Raw genomic sequence first — 7766 nt, forward strand, 5'->3', positions numbered from 1 at the left:
AGGCGATAGTCTCAAGCTTCCGGATTGACTTCTTTTTCGTAAGGATGTCTTTCATGTACTTTGCATAGGCCGGCACGTGATTGATTAATTCCGTGAAAGGAATCGAGACTTCCAAATTCTTCACAATTTCCATAAATTTTCCAAGTTGGTCATCAAATTTGGGCTTGGCTTGACGACTTGGAAAAGGAAGTCTAATCACAATGGGCTCCTTCTCCTTTGCCTCGTCTTCATTTTTCTTTGAAAATTCTTCTTTTGATGGTTCTCCATCCTTGGAGTTTTGAACAACTTCTTCTTTGTCACTAGCTTCCACAACTTCATCCTCAACTTTCTTCTTTGGTGCTTCATACCTCGTACCACTTCTCAAGTGAAAGGCACTAACCGTTTCATGTCTTGGAGGTTTACTTTGAGGTGGTAATTGCCCCTTTTGTCTTTGTGAGCTTGAAGATGCTAGTTGAGTCAATTGGGTTTCCAACATTTTGGTGTGGGATAGGATGTTGTTGATGGTGATTTCCTTTGCTTGACTATCCTTTTGCATTTGAGTGAAAAACTCTTGTTGATTCTTTTTCATTTGGAGGACCGCTTTTTGAACATCAAAACCTTGGTCATTTTGTTGATTGTATGGAGTTTGATTTTGGTAACCTTGGTTTTGGTTGTAAAAGGGTCTTTGATTTTGGTTTCTCATGGGAGGTGGGGTGTATGTTGGTTGAGGGTTTTGAACATTTTGGCTTTTGTATGAGATATTTGGGTGGAATTTGGTGTTTTCATTGTAATAATTGGAATAAGAGGTACCACTCTTGTATGCTTGAAAAGCATTCACTTGTTCATTTGTTCCTCTACATTCACTTTGGTCATGTCCCAAAGTTCCACAATTCTCACATATCTTACTTGGGATTGATGAAGATGCCTTCATGGCATTGACCTGATGCTTTGGTTATTTTGAGGCTGCTTCAAGTCTAGCCATAGCTTTTTCAAACTTCAAGTTGATGGTATCAATGTGAGCACTAAGTTGAGCACCCAATTAAGTAATGGGGTCCACTTCATGCTTTCCTCCTCTAGTAGCCTTGCGAGGTCTACTATATTGTGACTTATGGACCGCCATTTCCTCAATCTTGTTCCAAGTTTGATTATCGTCAACTTCGGTGAACATTCCATTTGATCCCATGTTGAGAATGTTTCTTGAGTCTTCTTAAAGACCATTCCAAAATTGTTGTACCAAGAACCACTCGCTAAGTCCATGATGAGGACATGAGCGACAAATTCCCTTGAATCGCTCCCAATCTTCATACAAAGATTCTTCATCTCTTTGCTTAAAGCCCGTAATTTGAGCTCTTAGCATGTTAGTCTTTTCCGGTGGGTAGAACTTTTTGTAGAAAGCTAGAGCCAACTTCTTCCAAGAATCAATTCCGAGAGTAGCCTTATCAAGGCCTTTAAACCATTGTTTTGCGATGCCAATTAGAGAAAAAGGAAATAAGACCCATCGAATTTGGTCTTGAGTTACACCGGTTTGAGAAATCGTATCACAATAGTCACAAAATGTCTCCATGTGAGAGTGAGGGTCTTCACTAGGCATCCCCCCAAATTGGCTTCTTTCGACTAATTGGATAAATACGGATTTGGGAATAAAATTTCCAGTTAAATGTTGTGGTGTGGGAGTACCATGGGGTAGGTTCTCCTCGGTTGGTACGGAATGTGATGAAAATTTAGGCATTGTGGGTTGATTTTGTGTTGGATTTTGTGTTGGGTTCTCCTCACCTTCTCTTGCAAAAGGGTTGATGAACTCAATATTGTTTGGTTGAATATCTACAACCTCACCAATACCTCTCAAAGTTCTTCTAGCAAGTCTTCTATTGTTTGTCAAAGTCCTTTCAATTTCGTGATCAAAGGGTAACAAGTTACCTTGTGATCTTCTAGACATGCAAAATATCAAACAACTCGAAAATAATTAGAACAAACCTTGAGGAGTTTTACTTCCCCAAGGCAAAGAAAGACACAACTAATAACAATTTAAGAAAATCTAAATCAAGCTAACACCGTCCCCGGCAACGGCGCCCTTTTTGGTCGGACTCTCTTGAGAGGTTTAGTTTTCGGTACTTGTCGTTAGGAGCACCTAGACCAAAACACTATTTATAACTTCACAAACAACTCTACAATTAGTAAAGAGGCAAGTAAAAGGTCGGATCCCAAGGGACCGGAATTGAGATGAGATTTTCAATTACAACTAGCGGTGTCTAGGGGTGTCACAACTTGGGGTTTGAATAGAAGATCACTAAACTAAATAGCAATAAAAGTAAACAAGCAAGATGATTAAAAAGGGATGTAAACAATTGATAAACGGCACTAGGGTGTCATGGGGTCATAGGGGATTCATGGGAATTGATCATACAAACATATTCTCAAATTATAAGCAAGCAATTATTGTTGTGATGGATCGAGTTGGTTTATATCTTACAATCCTAGGAATGTTTGGGTCCCGGAGCCGAATCGATTAGATTGTACAACACCTATAAGTCGACTTAATCTTTCCTACTCAACTATATGCACGGTCTAATGAGACTCGAGTTGGTTTATGTCTTACAAGTCTCATTGAAAAGATAGGTGATGGGTAAAAAAATGCAAGGATTCATAGGCTCGCATTTCATCAAACATAATATGTGCATAAGTTGAGATCACAACAAGCAAGCAAATAAACTATGAAAACATATTAATTTAAGCATGAATCATCCCCCATGTTGGTTTCCCCTAATTACCCATTAACCCTAGCTAAGGAAACTACTCACTCATTATCATGTTGAACATGCTAGCAAGGTTGTCAATCATACCAACAAAGTAAAACATGATGAATAAATCTAAAATAATTAACAATAATTAAAAAGGGATTAAGAGAACTATACCTACTAATGATTCCAATAATAAAGCAAAGAATAATAGAAGTACTTGGTGATTGATTGGAAGGTTGTCAATCTCCCAATAATAACCCAAATAATCTTCAATTACCCAAAATGAAAGATGAACAAAAGAAAGATTAAGGAAATGAGATTTGTATTAAGACTTGATTAAAAGTTGATTACAAGATTAAAGAGAGAATTGATTGATATAAACTACACTAAAGATTGATAAGAAGAACATGATTAGCTAATTAGACTAATGGGGTATTTATAGTGGGGATTAGGTACATAAATTAGGGTTTACTAAGGGCTTAAATGAGATTAAGTCCTTGAGGAATCGCCGGTCTCAAGAGAGACTCCGGTCTCTTTTTCGCTGGTCTTTGAAAAATATGCGCATCCTTCCTTGAACGAGTAGAAGACGAATTAACTATCACACAATCCGAGCGTCCAGGGCACGGGACGGGCGGATTGTGGTGATTTTGGACGAGCGGATTCTTGGGGTGGACGGGCGGATTGTGGTGGTTTTGGACGAGCGTCCAGTTGAGGAAGACGCTCGGATTGCCTTTCTTGGACGGGCCGATTGTGGTGGTTTGGGACGAGCGTCCAGCTGAGGAAGACGCTCGGATTGCCTTTCTTGGACGGACGGATTGTGGGCTGATCGGGTCCGTTTCGTGTTCACAATTAAAGATGTGGTCGTTGGGTCACGGTCGAATCAAAACACAATTTATAAGTTCACAAAACAACTCTACAATTAGTAAAGAGGCAAGTAAAGGTCGGATCCCAAGGGACGGGAATTGAGATGAGATTTCTATTGAAACTAGTGGCGTCTTAGGGGTGTCACAATTTGGGTTGATGTAGAAGGTCACTAACTAAAATAGCAATGGAAATAAACAAACAAGATGAATTAAAAAGGGTGTAAACAATTGATTAAAAAGCACTAGGGTGTCATGGGATCATAGGGGAATCATGGGAATTGATCATACAAACATGTTCTCAAATTATAAGCAAGCAATTATTGTTGTGATGGATTGAGTTGGGTTATATCTTACAATCCTAGGAAAGTTTGGGTCCCGGAGCCGAATCGATTAGATTGTACAACACCTACAAGTCGACTTAATCTACCCTACTCAACAACATGCATGGTCTAATGAGACTCGAGTTGGTTTATGTCTTACAAGTCTCATTGAAAAGATAGGTGATGGTGGTAAATGCATGGATTCATAGGCTTAGCATTTCATCAAACATAACATGTGCATGAGTTGAGATCAAAACAAGCAAGCAAATAAACCATGAAAGCATATTAATTTAAGCATGAATCATTCCCCATGTTGGTTTCCCCTAATCACCCATTAACCCTAGCTAAGAGACTACTCACTCATCATCATATTGAACATGCTAGCAAGGATGTCAATTATACTAACAAAGTGAAACATGATGAACAAATGAAAGTAATTAGCAATAATTAAAAAGGGATTAAGAGATTATACCTACTAATGATTCCAATAACAAAGCAAGAATAATAGAAGTACTTGATGTTTGATTGAGAGGTTGTCAATCTCCCAATAATAACCCAAATAATCTTCAATTATCCAAAATAAAGGATGAACAAGAGAGAGATTAAAGAACTAAAACTTAGATTAATACTTGATTAATACTTGATTAATACTTGATTACAATATTAAAGAGAGATTTTATTGATATTAACTACACTAATTATTGATAAGAAGAACATACTCCTCTAATTAGACTAATGGGGTATTTATAGTGAAAATTAGGGAGGATGCATTAGGGTTAACTAAGGGCTAAACTAGTAATTACACTTTTTAGATTGAGCAAGGAGGAGCCGGTATTTTCTGAAGGAAGGGCTTCTTTCTTTGTTGCTTGGAGAAGAGGAAATCGGCTGTGAAGGAATCCGTGCGGATTAGGGTCGGGACGGGCGGATTCTGGCGATGGAATCCGAGCGGATTCGAGGGAATCGGGGCGGATTGTGGCGGTGTAATCCGAGCGTCTTTGGAGGAAACCGCTCGGATTGTGCTGTGAGGAGACGGGCGGATTGGAGACAATCCGCTCGGATTGTAGTTCAGCACAAATTCTTCTTCTTTTCTTCTCTTTTCTTCATGAATTCCTTGGGGATTTCCTTGGGGACTCAAGGATCCTTTCTCAACATTGCTCATCTAATATCATATGTACAAAGGCTTTCTAATCTTGTCTCTCCTTGATGTTTGGTCATTGGATTCGATCAATTTAGGCTCGTTTTGCCATGAAAATGCAAGATTCTTACTCCTTTCCTACCAAGGCATCAAAATCTCAAAGAATATGCAAAACAAAGAACTAGAGATAGTAAATGACCCAAATATGCACTAAAAAGCATGGGAACGAGGCTAATTCGGGGACTAAATGTGCGCTAATTATGGTCAAATCAAATATCCCCAAACCGAACCTTTGCTCGTCCCGAGTAAAGAGGTGACAAAGACTAGGACCAATACTAACCTATCCTAATAATATAGCCGATATGAGACAATTAGCGGGTCTCACTCCGCCCCTTCAACTCAAAACAAGACAACCATGAGGTAGGATGCCTTCTTGCAAGGCAAGGTGGGTCTTGCCAAAATGGCGACACATCAAAACATTAAGCACACAAAATCACATAATGGATGCATCTACAAAAAGAATAGCCACTTCCTCATCAAGTGGCGGAGGCACTAAAGAGGAACAAATTTAAGAGCATGTAATCCTTTACAAATACTAGTTCAACAAATTACTAAGGCTAAGAGGATGGCACTAAATCACCTCCAAATGGTGTTAAACTAGACTACTTTCGTCCTCAATTTCCAAATGCTTTCGTCAAGAGCGATCGGATGGTGGTGGAATGATGATCCCTATGATGCTAGTAGTATATGACATGACAAGTTTGGAATTCTCTACAAAAGTAAAGGTCATGGATCGTCCCAAACTCGACCAAGTGGCTTGACAAAAAGGCTTTTTTGGAATGAAATGCTCAAATCTTTATACACAATGGGTGGATATGACTAGTATTCAAAATTGTCCTCATTTCAACTTTCACATTTCAAAAATTTAAGATGGGGTTTGTCCCTTCCGGGCTAGTGTCCTTTGCTTTCGCCAATCGCTTATTAGGCAACCGGTTAACCTCTAGACAATAGCTTTTCGAGGTGATAGTCACTCTGTCTCTGGGCGGCCGAATTCACAACCGTATGGGGGCCCAATTCAATGGATCCCGCACCAAAGCACATCGAAGTGGTACGCCTCCATCAAAACAACTTAAAATTTCTCAACATTCAACAATTCATAACATTTGAGGTTTCCTTGGCATTAAATTACTTCCACATGACAAAACTTTAGAAATGAGCACTTCAAATTTATTGATAGAAAATATTTTTGGGTTGCCTTACCACAAGGTCAAACAAGGTCACCTAGACAAGTTAACCAAGTCCACATCGCATCACGGGGTTGGATAGGTGACTCACATGCAAACCCTTGACTAGGATTTGGGTCATGGGTCAAAAGATACTAGTATGACACTATCTAGGGTGTTTTACAACCATTCTAGTAGACAAAGTCTTAAGTTGAACAAGTATTTGTAATGGCTTAGTTGCTCTTGTCAAAGTTCCAAATTAGGCATTTTTCAAAAATTTTCTAATATGCAACTACATGCTATGATGCAACTAATATAAACATCCTAATGCAAGTGATTCTACCAACTAATATGACATGTAAACTAAATGCAAGTCCTAAGTTCACATTGTTATACCGCATTAATCAAAATAAAGCCACATAGTCATTAACATAAAGAGGAAAAAGGAGATTGGAAAGATAATACCATGCGGTCTTCAATATCCTCATGTCTCGGATGTGGCGTAGTCAATCAATGTGAACAAAGAAAGAACAAACACAATATATACAAGACAATTTATACAAAACTATAAAAGGAAATAAACATGTTTTTGGGTTTTCAATTTTTCAAATTTTTATGATTTTCGAAATTTTTCAATTTTTTTGAATAAGAGTTAAATGTTAGAATTCCCATCCCCACACTAATATGGGCATTGTCCTCAATGGCCAAAGTGATGGAAATTATGCAAAGATGATGCATGATTTCTATACTAAATGCAATCTATTCTAAGCTACACTACATGATGCATGGTTTTTGTTATGACGGAGAGGATAATTTAGATTACCTCCCGTTGTGTATGCATTAACTTCCCCAAACCAAGTGAGACACTATTGCTAATGACCAAGGATGGGTGTAGTTCATGCACACACTATGTAATGCATGAGACTAATTTGTCATTTTGGATTTTGAAAATGAGAACAATAAAATGAGAACACCTCAATGGTACCGAGGTGTGAGTCCTCTATGGTGCTTAGGACTAATCCAACAATCATCAAGAAAAATATTTAAAACAAAGAGAGAAATAGACAAACCATGAGAGGGTAGGAGTCTCCAAGGCTTGCTAGTCTTCCATCATATCATCATCATCATCACTTTCCTCATTAGAAGTGGTCTCATTGCCACTTCCCTCTTCATTTGCTTCATCACTTTCTTCCTTATCTTGCTCATCATCTTCTTCACCATCCTCTCCTCCTTCTGCACTTGCTTCTTCACCAATGTTATCATCAACTTCTTCACCATCCTCTCCTCCTTCTTCACTTGCTTCTTCACCAATGTTATCATCAACTTCTTCATTACCAACAACCTCATTGCCATCCGAAATGACCCTAGGTGCACCCGGAAATAGGACTTCTCTATCCGCCCAACTAGGCAAAGGACATGATGGATCAAGTAGTCCTTGCCTAGCTAAGTGTATGAGGGGTGGATATTGTGCCAAGTAAGCGTTTTTCCGATCTTCAAAGGCTTGCTTG

General features: G+C 38.7%; 1 non-coding gene across 1 annotated transcript; it reads left to right on the top strand.

Moving 5' to 3' along the window:
• Positions 1-1229: 1229 nt before the first annotated feature.
• On the top strand, positions 1230-1336 carry LOC141650695 (small nucleolar RNA R71). The gene has a single exon (XR_012546713.1). It is a non-coding gene; the product is annotated as a small nucleolar RNA R71 (small nucleolar RNA).
• The last annotated feature ends 6430 nt before the right edge of the window (positions 1337-7766 follow it).

The sequence above is a fragment of the Silene latifolia genome, chromosome 3 (assembly GCF_048544455.1).
Source record: "Silene latifolia isolate original U9 population chromosome 3, ASM4854445v1, whole genome shotgun sequence".
Taxonomy (NCBI): domain Eukaryota; kingdom Viridiplantae; phylum Streptophyta; class Magnoliopsida; order Caryophyllales; family Caryophyllaceae; genus Silene; species Silene latifolia.